The sequence below is a fragment of the Thermobia domestica genome, chromosome 6 (assembly GCF_964235325.1).
Source record: "Thermobia domestica chromosome 6, izTheDome1.hap1.1, whole genome shotgun sequence".
In the NCBI taxonomy this organism is placed as follows: domain Eukaryota; kingdom Metazoa; phylum Arthropoda; class Insecta; order Zygentoma; family Lepismatidae; genus Thermobia; species Thermobia domestica.
The window spans coordinates 305,937,138-305,950,812 of NC_137459.1; positions in this window are offsets into that span (position 1 = coordinate 305,937,138).

Below are 13,675 nucleotides of genomic sequence, written 5' to 3' on the forward strand. Positions count from 1 at the left end.
TGGTGTTTGTCAGCAGGTATGGAAGAAGATGGAATGGACTTAGTGTAATGTTGCAAAGGAACAGTCATTTCATGCTTGGTTGGTTCCGGAGGAGGCCGCTGCTTGCATTTATAACTAAATGCTGGATGCTGCTCAGGACATGTTGAACAGGTTGGAGGTTGTGCAAGATTTTGGCATTGGCGCGTATTGTGTGGTCCGGAGCAGTATCCACAGATTGGCTGGTTCGGACATTTATCAGTAGAATGAGCATTATATTTTTGGCATCTTTCACAGCGTAAGGGAAGAGGTGGCTGAGATCTGGAAGGCTCGACCCTATGTCGTTTACGATTGATATATGCTCCATTTGACAAAAGATCATCGATGGTCTCTTGAGAGTGTGTAAGTACTCTCACCATATATGTTGCGCCGTTATTGTTTCGAATGCGAATGCATTTAGATATGGTATAACCTTCTAATGCAAGTTCATCAGTGACTTCTTGATCCGTAATACCTGTGTCAACGCCTCGAATCACCACTGACAGAAAAGGCTCTTTACGTGGTGGGGGCCGTTGTTTTAGCGGTTTTTCAGTGAGTCGAGTAAGTGTAGTGCATTTCCCAAAGATTTCAAATCCATGTTTGTTGAGCAAGGTTGTTCGAAAGTTTGGATCTGGAGTCCGTAAGATAGTGCCGTTATGTGTAGGTATGATTTGACTTATGTTAGCGCGTGGCATGTATTTAACTAGTTGTTTATATAGATGATGTGCCTGCGAGTACTTTGGATCAAAGTTAGTCAGCAGAAACTGATAAATTTGTGGCCGAGTGGTCTCTGTTAATTCGGGAAAATTCTCAAGGTCCATTACAAGACCTGATTCACTTGCTGTGTCTGACATGTCGCCTTGGTGAATTTTCTTTGGTGGCGGTGATTTATGATTGTCAGTATATGATTTCCCGATTAACGACCTAGCAGGACTGGTGTCACGACTCGTACTCGGATTGTTGGCACCTTTGCGCTTTGCTCCTGAAGCAGTGGCAGAAGGAGCGGCTACTACCATAGGTAGATCTTGGTGATGCCCTAGGTCGCGAGATGTATCCAGACACATGATGCTAATCTTTGGCCCGAAGGCCAAAAACAAAGCAGTGTGGCCCTAACTGTGTGATGACGAGATGAGATGATAATACGAACAAAGGTTAGACTACCCGTTTGAATAGTAGTCTAGGTTGAGTTGCTCCCGTTGCCATTACAGTAGAACCAGACGCCCTTGGCTGGATCAGTCTGACGTCTAGGATCTCTTGAGAAGGAACGACAGAGTACCCGGGATGAGGAATAGGAAGGTAACGATCAAAAAACAGCTTTCAGACGTATGGTACGTCAATAGCTGGTGAGATCGATTATAGTATCGATCTAAGTATGCCCCATTGAACGCATGAGCCCCATCCTCTTAACTTAGGATCTCAAACCTTTGATTTACGGTTGTTTGTGTTTTCACGTTTAACAAATACAAATATTTTAAAATAAGTGTACTTTAAATTAATTATTTAAATAGGTCTTTTCTCATAAAAGTTTATTTCTTAAAATTATTGTTCAAAGCCTTTGTATTTTAATAAGCATTCTCATAAATCAATGCAAATGAATTGTGATGCCATCTTTGGAGTTCTTTTAAACTATATGTTTGTGGATGCTTATATGTTTCTGTCCAATCCTTTCGACAATGAGATCTCGGAAACTACAGGCTGTAGAAAGATTATGTTTTCACTGATCGATTGCAAATTTTGCGTAGATTGTCCAGTTCTAATTGCATATGTAAAGAAAATGACCATTATTTCTTTACTACATTTTTACGGGTAAACTGGAAGTGTTGAAATAGAAAACAAACCTAAAGCATCATATCCTACGCATTATACATTCCAACACCACATACTTATCAATGGAGGTTGTATATTTTTCATGCGTTTATTTCATGGCCAAACAATAATGAAAAAGGAAGGATAACCATTTCTCCAGTCTAAGGTGAATCTTTATTTTTGGAATGTTTCCCCAATGAACACCATATATAACTGATATTATACTTAATCATGTATGTAAGGTATTTGCTTATTACAGATTGCATGCAGGAAAAAAGAAAACAGTGGTCATTCATGAATTGGAAACACCAACCGGGTGTAGGCTCAAATCTTGCAAACGGTGCGAGATATTGATTAAAAATTAATCGAAAAGTTCTCCCCTTTATGATACCCCTTGCCATTTTTTTTTTAAATTAAGACGTCTTTCACTTGTGTCTGTAAAGGGACATGTACAGATGTTGTGAGGAATGAGAAAGAGATTTATTATCATATGTGAATGATGTGTCGTGTAGAGAGCGCAGGTTCAGCTAGTGTATATATTAAAATGCTAGGTTTATATGTTTATCTCCAAAGAAAAGTTTATATGTTTGTCTCCAATATCTTTCGACAATGAGATGTTGAAAACCACAAGTGCTTGAAACGTGTCGCTTTCACTGATCGATTCCAAATTTTGTGTAGATTGTCCAGTTTTAATTGAATATCTAAAAAAAGCATGGCCGTTATATCTTTATTACGGTTTTTAGGTGCACACTGGAAGTGTTAAACTTTTCAAAACTACAGCGTCATATCCTACGAGTTATATATTCCGACAACACATATTTCCATATAGGGGTTGCATACTACTTAGGCGTTTTCTTATGTGGGCAAAAGGTAATCAGCAGAGAAGAATAAACATTTCTCCAGTCTAAGATGAATCTTTATTGTTCGCAGTGTTTTGCCCAATGAACACCATATATTGCTGGCATTATAGTTAATTCTGTGTGTAAAGTATTTCTTATTAGATACTGCATGGAAGAAGAAAGAAACAGTGATCATACATGCATTAAAACTCCAACCGGCGGTGCAAGATATTAAAAAAAATAATCGAAAAAATCTCCTCTTTACGATAAACCTTGCCGATTTTTTTCAAGACGTGTTTAACTTGTGTTTGTAAAGGGACATGTACAGATGTTGTGTGGAATGAGGAGAGTCATGCTCATATGTGAATGATGCGCTGTGTAGAGACCACAGGTTCAGCTAGTAATGTAGATTAAAAGAATCAAGCATTTTTTGCCATGATTCATGATAAAAATCAATCAAGAAATTTTTACAAAAATATACTATTTAACAACAATTTTGATGTTAATATTTGTTCTTAGAAATTGAAAGTATTATAGTAATTAAAAAGAGTGATATCGTCAATATACAGAAATGTATTAGTTAAAGAACCATGCTTTCATCATTTTGTTACAGATTTCGCATAAACGAATATAGTACTACTACTACTATATCCTCTTATTCGTAGTCTGAAACAGTACAATAAAAAAACTCATAATACATAAGATTATGAAAAACCTTGAGATATACCAACTGTGTCGCACATTGTTTGTTTCTATGTCAGCGTTGCTTTTAAAGGTTGGTTAGGTTTGCATTTTAACAAACTACAGTTTCCTACTGTATGTGGTTCCCCAGATATTCGCCTCCAGTCCTTTGACTGTCTAACTCCCGCCAGCTTCACTGAGGTATTTTGTTTTTGGAGGTTAAACTTACTTTAACTTTGTCCTCTCTATGTTCCGGAGCGGAGATCGCACTAACTTTTCTACGCTTGCGCAAAAGCCTGTTTTGTGAAAGACTTGGAGGTGTTAGTCTTCCGCGAACTGATTTCGTGAAACAACCTCAGGCACCGTATTAACAATAAGAGGGGCCAGAGAGGTGGAAGGGAAGAAGTGGAGTAAGAGAAAGGAAATGTGAGAAGATGAATCTAATTTAAACCTTCTTTCCATTGTTGTGTTCTTAGTTGATGTTCTCATCTAATAGACTCCCAAAATATTGACAGTATAAAGAACGCGGATGGCTCTCGCAATCATCCTTCTCTAGTATTCGTCTTCAATTTTCCCTATGCAGTTTCAGTCTAAATTTTATTTTCGAAAAATTGTCCTATTGATTTCTATTAAATCAATATATGAACTTTTAGATGTGCTATATACAAAGAAGCGCTTTTGTCTTTCATTTTTACCATCAACTCATACACTGACGATATAAAATAGTAATATCATCTTCAATGCGAAACATCTAAACTGATTAAACTTATACAGAATTTACATATTGTTTGCATTACTAAATTCTAGTAGTATAAGTTTCCCCATTCCGCGAGAAAGTCGTCCTTCATAGATTTGTTTAATCAAATATTTATTCTTTATATTTTATTTGTTTATTTATTTATATTTATTTATTTTTTGGGAACATTTCATGAAGTTCTCATTCCACATTTTTAAGATCCATAATTTTCCAACCAAGAACCTACACGTGTCAGTAAAAGGAAGCAAGATTCTCCTTTGGATTCTAATATTCAAATAGTAATTATATTAATCTTTGACCTATTTACATTTATCAATTTAAATGACTTATCAGAAAGTTAAGACTAACCCCTCTAAATTTTGGCATGGGTACGTTGGCACACAGTCTAGTTTGGGCGGGGTACGTAGGACCACTCTCCTTACATTTTGGAAAATCTCAAATTTAAAAATTGTGTGTGCTGTTATAGGACCAGAGTACGTATGTATAGGAGGAGTCCATCTCGTTCCATTTTATGGGTAAAAACTTGCCAAAAATGTAAATTTCGGAGAATTTTGACCAAGTTTATCAAATTTGATGAGGTTTTATTACATTATATGGTTATATGGGTGAGTATAGATGTCAATTCCGTTTTCAAAAAGATGGGTGTATATTCACACCACACTTAAATTTTGGGAGGGGTACATAGGACCAACCTTTAAGTTTAGGAATTGTCAAAAAGTGAAATTTGGTAAATGTTCTTCAAAACCCATATATTTTCAACTGTAAATTTGGGGGTCTCTCTTCTTCCCTTTTACACTTGTAAAATTTCAAAAAAAAATCATAATTTTGAATATTTTTGATCTAATTTATTCCTTTGATAAGGGTTTATCATGTTAAATGGTTATATAGTTGAATATAGGAGTCTATTCTCTTTTACAAAACATGGGTACGTTGATGTACACTACTTCTCTTGCATTAGATATGGGTACATTGATGCACTCATCTTAAATTTTGGGAAAGATACATAGGACCACCCCTTAAATTTGGGAACTGTCAAAAATAAAAATTTGGTAAATATTATCAATGACTCAAATATACAGGGTGTTTCAAAAGAACACCGGTAACGTTTGGGAGGATATTCCTGACAAGAAGATAAGACAAAAAGTATAGACTAATCTGGGTGCACAAATACTTCCTTTCGGAGTTATAGGCAGCCGAAAACATGAAAAAATGAACTTTAAAAGGCCATAGCTCAAAAACTATGGGACATACCATAGTCGGGTTAAGACTTCTCTTAGGAACTAGTATGTGCTCTATCCAAATATCCAAGTTTCAGAATCCTATATCCTAACTGGTACTTCCGCAACAGTTGTTATATAGATAGTTGGTAAGTAGTTCACATAGTATGTATGCCCGTAGCCAAACCTCCTCTTTTAAAAATGTTGCGTGAGTACCTTAGAATTCTGAAATATGTATTTTTGGATAGAGCATGCACTAGCTCCCAAGTGAAGTCTTGACCCGACTATGGTATGTCCCTTAGTTTTGAAGATGCGGACCTTTAAATTTCATTTTTTTCATGTTTTCGGCAGCCTATAACTCCAAAAGGAAGCATTTGTGCACCCAGGTCGGTCTACACTTTTTGTTTTATCTTTTTTTTTTACTAGGAATCACCTTCCAAACCGTGTCGGTTTTATTTTGAAACACCCTGTATAATGCTGTGAATTTATGTGGCCCATCTTGTTCATTTTTATAAATATAAAGCTACCTAAAATTTAAAGAAAAGTCGAGATTTTTGACCTGATTTGTTTTCTCTGTTGAGGGTTTATCAGGTTATATGCTTATATGAAGTTGAGCGTAGGAGTCCAATCTCTTTTATAAGACACGATACATTGATGTGTTCTAAACTTGGGGATGAGTACATTGGCCTACTTATTAAATTTAAGAATTGCTAAAAATGGTAAATATGTTTTAGGATCCATATATATACCATTGTAAATTTGGACGATCCCGCTTATTTCCCTCAATGGGTAAAGATTTGCAAAATGTTAGTATTGCCACCTTTCGGTAATTAGTCTAATTTATCTTGTTTAAAGCACCTTTTCTCGTGTTATATGATTTTATTTCTCATGTTATATGATTCGATTATTGGTGTATTTGATCATCTTTATTGAGGCTTCATTATCTTATATGAATGTTTCTTATATATTAATTCTCTTTCATAACATATATATGTATTTATATAAAATTTTTGAGTTATATAAACCCACCCCTTAAATCGGGTACTGTAAAAAAATTGTAAATGTTTCTAGATAACGAATATATATTTCTGTAAATTTTGTATTGGTTATGTTTTCTGTATGAAGTGCAAATATTGAGTGTTGTATCTTAAGATTCTTAACCAGGGGACTGGTAAGATAATGCAAATATCTTGTTTCTTTTTAAGAGGACTCTCCCTTAAATCTAATAAACGTTTTGCAGGAATCCTTGTCCTCGTGGCTAAGTAGTTAGCGTACGCACCTTTGGCGTGAGAGAGCCCGCCCGGTGGGATCTCATGTGGTTCGGATTCCACGTTAATCAGTAGGCCCCCGTCTCATATCTCCTTGCTGCTGAACGGGACACTAAACTAAAACCAAATCAACTCTAGGAATCCTTAGTTGATGTACAATATTAAAAGTACATGCCGTCACATAGTCTTTAAAATTGATATTATACCTTTGAATTGTAACTACAATGAAAACATACAGTTACGCACTTATTTCTGCTCTTAAAGTTTATATTGCATCAATGATATACGTTTCCTATTTAAATTTCTTCTTCCTTTTCGTGATTGTGATGTTTTGTTTACATGTCAGGTAACATAGAACTGGTTTTTAAATCTTCATATTTTGAGTTCTGCAAAGAGAATTAAAAATATATATTTATAGAAAGTGTATATGATTGATGATGACAAAGAAAACAAAATTTTCCATACACAAATACTGTAAGTTTACGTAGAAGATACATTAGAACAGTCTGTTGTTACTGAGAGAAGATACCGTTGTGAACATGTATTAAAATTCATGAAGGGATTTTCCTTGGGCTTTACAGCATAAATAATAATATCCGCATACTGTTGTTCTTAGACATTATATTTGAATATCCTTATATTTATAATAAACACAATGAAGTTTTAAAAATGCAACATGTTGTGATACATAAGGAGGAAGACCATAGTTGTCAAAATATTCTACGTAACCTTCGTTACCAATATAAATTGCAATTCAACCGCTTGCTAATTTTGTTGATGGATTTGTATTCACAATGATTGCTGGAATGAAATAAATAGGTAGGGGTGATTCATTACTGGCAAACACTCCTGTAAAATTACTTCTGAATAATGGATTTTTATGTAAGGCACTAGTTAGTTATGGTGTGTTTAACATCATGAATTGAAATTATAAATAACCTATACATACATAGGATGTACAAAAATATGGAAATAACTGAAAAATTCCACATTTACTTTTATTAATAGCAAGTAGGTCTACCTTGAGCATGCAGAACGGCCTGCAGTCGACGGGAAATTGAATAAAAAACAGGTCTCGTATTGTTCTCAAAGGAACGTTCTACCAATCTTCAGCCAAAGCAGTTGCAAGTTGCTGTAGAGACGACAGTTGTGGATAGAGGGCTCGCACCTTGATCTTCACAACTGGTCACAATGACTCAATGATATTGAGGTCTGACAATTGCGTAGACCATGGCAGATGTGACACTTCATCTTCGTGCTCATCAAACCTGTCCTGGATGATGTGTTGTATGAACAGGAGCTCTGTCATCTTGAAACACGGCATTACAATATGAGAACAAAGTTTTTTTCAGCATGGGATGCAGATGGTCACCCAAATTAGTTACGTAGTTCTTTGCAGTGACATGTCCATGCAGAATGATGATGGGTCCAGCCGAATATCAGGACATGGCTGCCCAAACCATCACTGAACACCCGCCCTAATTCACTCTTCGTAACATACAGTCTGTATCGTACGCTTGTGCTGGCGTACTCCACACTTAAACTCGGCCAGCAGTTGGAAACAATGTAAAGGAAGATTCATCCGACCAAATGGCAGCCTTTCACAGCTCCATTGTCCAATTTTTATGGGCGTTGCACCACAGTCTCTGTATGTCAGCATGGTCAAAAGTCACGAATGGATTGGGAATTGCAGATCTGCCATAAATACCCTGCTTGTGGAGTTTTGTTCTGACTGTTTTGACTGTTTGAGGATTTGTAAGCACTGTATTCAGCTCAGTTGTGACTTTTGGTGCCGTGGTAATATTCTGCTGGGCCACAATTCTACACAATGTGCGTCTGTCTGTCGCGCAACACACTGGCGTCCACGTTGGTGCTTTGCTCATATTATTTTTTCGGGATACTCGTAGACGATCATGATTTTCGAGATTGTGTCTCTTGGCACACCAAACATTTCCGCTTCTTTCGTCACGGAAGCTCCCACCATACGCGCACCCACAATTTGCCCTCTTTGAAACTCTGTTATCTCAAACACGATCCACGGTTAACTTGCACGGATCGGTCGCTGAACTGTAACTGGAGCATCAGTTCTATTGGCCAGGTTGTATACCTCACAGGAGCTGCCGTTGACTACAACGACATCTACAATTCAGACGGAAATCGTGTTTGAAGTTCCTACCGCTTTTATACGAAGTGCTTCCATATTTTTGTGATCCACTGTAATCTCATAGCTAAAAATTAAGTATAATGTTTTGCTGGTAGTCGAAATCTAGGAGTAATGGAAACTCTGCATACACAATACAGTTTGCTGGTGCTGCTATTTTTTCCTTGAAATGTACTTCTAAATGGATGACTTCGTATCGTTCTAAATCTTAAAAATGACAATCTCCTGCAGAAGAATTCAGAGAAAGGTCGAACACAAACAATGTACATCCATTCTTGTAGTCCTTCCTTGAAATTGTATTTCTAGTATCGGTACAACTCCTGATCCTGAGAACAAAGTGAGTTACGATGAAATGTTGAGATAATCTTTTAAGCTGGGATGCAATGGTTTTGGAGGAATAGCTTTCTCATCAACGTACAATGTAAATAAATTAATGTACAGATGTTCGAATTCAACTGGATTCCTGGTAATAGATTCACCGGATGTTCCATTTGATGTAAATCTTACAACAATATTTTAGGATTGTATATCTTTCAGGACGGTAAATGATTTTATTTGAATCTTTGTCCGATAATACTATGCAGGCGTACAGTGTAAAGTGTTACTTTGTGCCAACTTGACACTAGAATTAATGCTTACCCTTTCTTTTTGTATTTGCAACGATGCATCTAGGATATTAATTTTGGAACTGACACCACTTTCATTGGCCATGAGTCAAAAGGTTGATTTTGCAGAGATAAGTTCCACACGTAATTCCATTCTATGAGTTAAACATTTATACTGGTAAAAATGTTACCATGAAGATGTCCAATCATACCGATTTTCATATTGTTTTGTTAGCTCATAACGTTGTTGAAATTCCTTTTTTTTTTTCACTGATGGTTACGTTAATGAGACCAGCAGTATTTTAAAACTACATTGCTGTTGTAGATATGTATTTCTAGCTTCATTTAATAGTTTTTCCAGGTATAAACAATTATCAGACTGGTGCCCTTATATGACGAAAATGAAATCAATTTGCTATTCAGGCAAATTTGCACTTTACTAAACATAGCATCTAAAAATCGCTTACAGGTGCAATTGGTTCACTCGTTTAGTAAATGAGGAACCATCTTATTTCACAATTTGTTATTGGATGTACAATAAAGTTTGTGGCAAATCAACATATTCATCACTACTACCAGTCACCACAAATTCCACTGGTGAATTTTCAGCTATTTAACTAATTGGTACGATTCTCCAGAACACTTGCTTGCGTGGAAAACGTTGAAAGATGTCCTATTCACTCTTTGCATATTCACATGATTGAATCACCGTTGAATTAATCGAAAATGTCTATGTTGTTAATTGTCTTTTCCTTTTATGTTATAATTTAGTTCCTTAATAGGATTGGTGCTGTTGTTAGTCGTTGGAACGTCTCCTCCAATTGAGAATAGTCGTTCTGCCTTCGTTGATTATATCCACTTCCCAGCATGGTACGTATTCAACTTTTTTTTACCTTTTCTTGTAAATTTAACTTTGTCTCTTGCATACTTTGACAAAACGATTATTTCAGTACTTGATTCGACACCACAACATCATTAATTATATTGGCAAACAATATTAATAATTATTTTCTTTCAATTTTAGCTCCTTGGTTCCCAACTGGTAGCAAGTGAAACAAGTCACCAATGAAACTATTGTCCGTTCACTTTAGGATGGATTATTGTTTACAAACAACAATTGAAGTGCGAACGTCAAAATTTTGCTTCTCAAAACCTACATGGTTAATTCTTGGTTGCCAGGCACATAAATCGTCTAACTGAATGTACCTACTTCTGCACTGTCATGGATCAATTATTATTACTACATAAATTGTTATTTTTGAGATGACAGACATTAACGTTATGACACATCGATTTAATTATGACGTAATACAATCTTTCATATAATGCTCACTCAATTTTGTACAAGTATTCTTCTTCGAAAGTGCGCGAAAGCCATGTACGCCTGGCAATATTGGAAGGTTGCCGTTTGTGTTGTACACAATAAACAGCGAGAGCAAAAGAAAATTAGGTTCGCTGGACAGCGTTGTTTTCATGACAAGGCGGCAGAAACGTATTGTACTAATTATAAACAGGGGCTGGGAATTTCGATGCGAGCGTGGGTGGAAATACTCTCGTCACTTATTGTCTGTTGGTGAAGGTTTGCAATGTTGCAAATTGCCAAGTTTAGAATTTCATACTAATTGAACGAGCTTTGAGAAGAAGGATTATAATGCAATAATTATTATAACTAACAACCATAGACTTACGGTACTAGGAAATAAAGCATGCTGCTATAAGAAACATAGAATACACATTGAATTACGGGTTCAAAGTACAATATAAACCAAATTTTAAAATGTAAACATTTTTAGGCAGTACAGATTTGTCCTCACTGTCTTGGTGCCCTTATCAGACTGTCCAACACAAAAAACCGTATTAAAATAGGAAGGATCGAGCGTGGGTACGAACTGCGGACGTGGGCTGCGCTGGACAGGAAGATTAAAGTTTATCTCAGTCCCACGAGGTGAATGCCTAGACGGAAGTTTCTGTAAGGCCAGGGCATCTAGCTTTGCACAGCCTTGTTCCTTTTCCACATAGCATAAGTATATTCTCAGGATAAACTAAACACATAACCACCGGAATATGCGATATGCTCACCATATTCCTGATATGCGTAGTATCCTCTTAGCAATTGCTAAGAATGTCGCTATATCAGCTCTTTACAGTATATATTTTAGCACATTGTTTTCAATAGCCATGCATACATTTTTCAGTTTTTTCCTATGGATATTATTTTTAGTACATTAGCATATTCTTTTCAATATATTGTAAAAGAGAATATATTACATACTAAAAAGAATAGGCGTGGAAAAACTTAAAAGCATATACAAGGAACATGCTGAAAATTTTATATATATAAAAAGCGGAAACAGTGATATTCCTAGCAATCGTCGAGAAAATACTACGCATATCTGGAATATCCTGAACATATTCGCATATGCTGTGCTCTTTGGCTTTAAGTACAAAAAATACCAAGGAAATACTTATGTACTGCAGGTTATTTTTTTTAAAATTTGTGTTACTACCCAAGTATATATATATATATATATATATATATATATATATATATATATATATATATATATATATATATATATATATATATATATAATGTGAAGTTTCAATGTTTCACAATCTTATGAAGTAGAGCGTTTTGTTTAAAGTAACTTCCAAGGAACACTTTCCGAATAAACATTACAGGTGCACATACATGAAACAAACATTATCTTTTTACACAAATATACATACTCAATATAATTATACTTCAAGGAGACAAGAAACACACTCACTTTTTGTACACACATATACATAATTAATACAGGCCTAGTCTATACACGTATACTTCAGAACACCTAAACACAATTGTACTTATTTCTGCACACAGAGTCTATAGGCGTACTTCTGACAGTGAGCCACGAAGTATTTTAGCTTACAAATATATACAGTTAATATAGTATATATGCTTCAGAGCCATCCAACATATATACATTTATTTTATACAGATGCGCACACAGTTAATATTTATAATACAGAGACGCGAAATACATAGATTTTTATATAAAAACACCACCAACTCAAGCCATAATGGCCGATACCTCTTTCGTCACTTTCAACAGCAGTTTCTGTAGCACTGTCGCTCACAACTGCAGTTTCTGTGGAACTGCCAGTACTATAAACGATATCCGAGTGTATATCGATATCGCTTCTGGTTTCTGTGCAAAACTCAGCATCTGAAGCGATACTTGCGCAGCTTGCACTTCTAGTTGTAGCACTCTCCATTTCAGAGGCTGTTTCTGTAGTTCTGTTTGATTCACTTGAAGATTGATCTTCACAGTTGGATGTCGATTCACTGGGAGAGTCTTGAATCACTAATGGCTCTACCATGGTGTCAGTTACTCTGTCCTTTTGAATATACGTTTCTTCTTCTTTTTTTTTGACATGTATACACTCCTTCACCCAATCATCTCTCGTTACCGTAATAAATGCTTCCTCACACAGTGCTTTCACGTCCTGAAGCTTGGAAGTTACATCTCTATTATCGATTCTATCTTTCACTCTTGCCTACACGAGTTCAATAGGATTAAGGTCCGGGTGGTATGGCGGTAAACGCAGACACTCGCCTCCATGTTGACGGAGAATCCGATCCACGTTAAAATATTTTTTTTTTGTTTTTTCTCGATCAGTTCATACAGTTCAGCCTTGGACATGTTTTCAGTTGCAAGAATTTTGTTTTTGTTCAACCATTTTACCATAGTGGCCTTCTTTGTAGAGCGTGGCGGAGCTTTATTATGCACAACATTGTGGTAAGACGCATTGTTCATTATTACAAACTGTTTCGCGGCAGGGGGCGCTCAGTGGTAGAGCGTTCACCTCTGGTACTTGGGGTCCCGGGTTCGATCCCAGCCCCCGCCAAGTGGAATTTGTGGTGGACAAACACCGTGTGCGTGGGTTTTCTCGGGGTTTTCCCGTTTGCTCCCACTTTCTTCATTCCACCATTTCGTTCATCACTCATCTTCACCGTCTCCTTTAGTCTAACCGGCATAACCGTGGGACGTAAAACTCAAAGATTGTTTCGCGGCAGGTTAGCAATCAGCTGTACATTCACCCACTTCACGAAATTAGTTGCGTTCATGTCATGATGATAGTCTTCTGACCGACTGTCCGACTTCCAAATAGCCAAAGCACATGGAATGAAACTCATCTCACCTCCCGCATGCACCATCACCAGACGTGATCCTTTACTGATAGGTTTAAGTCCACTAACAAACACAGGGTGATACCAATTATTTGGTTGGGTGTGTGAACTATGTACGTAGGCTTCATTTATATATACAGGGTGCGGCA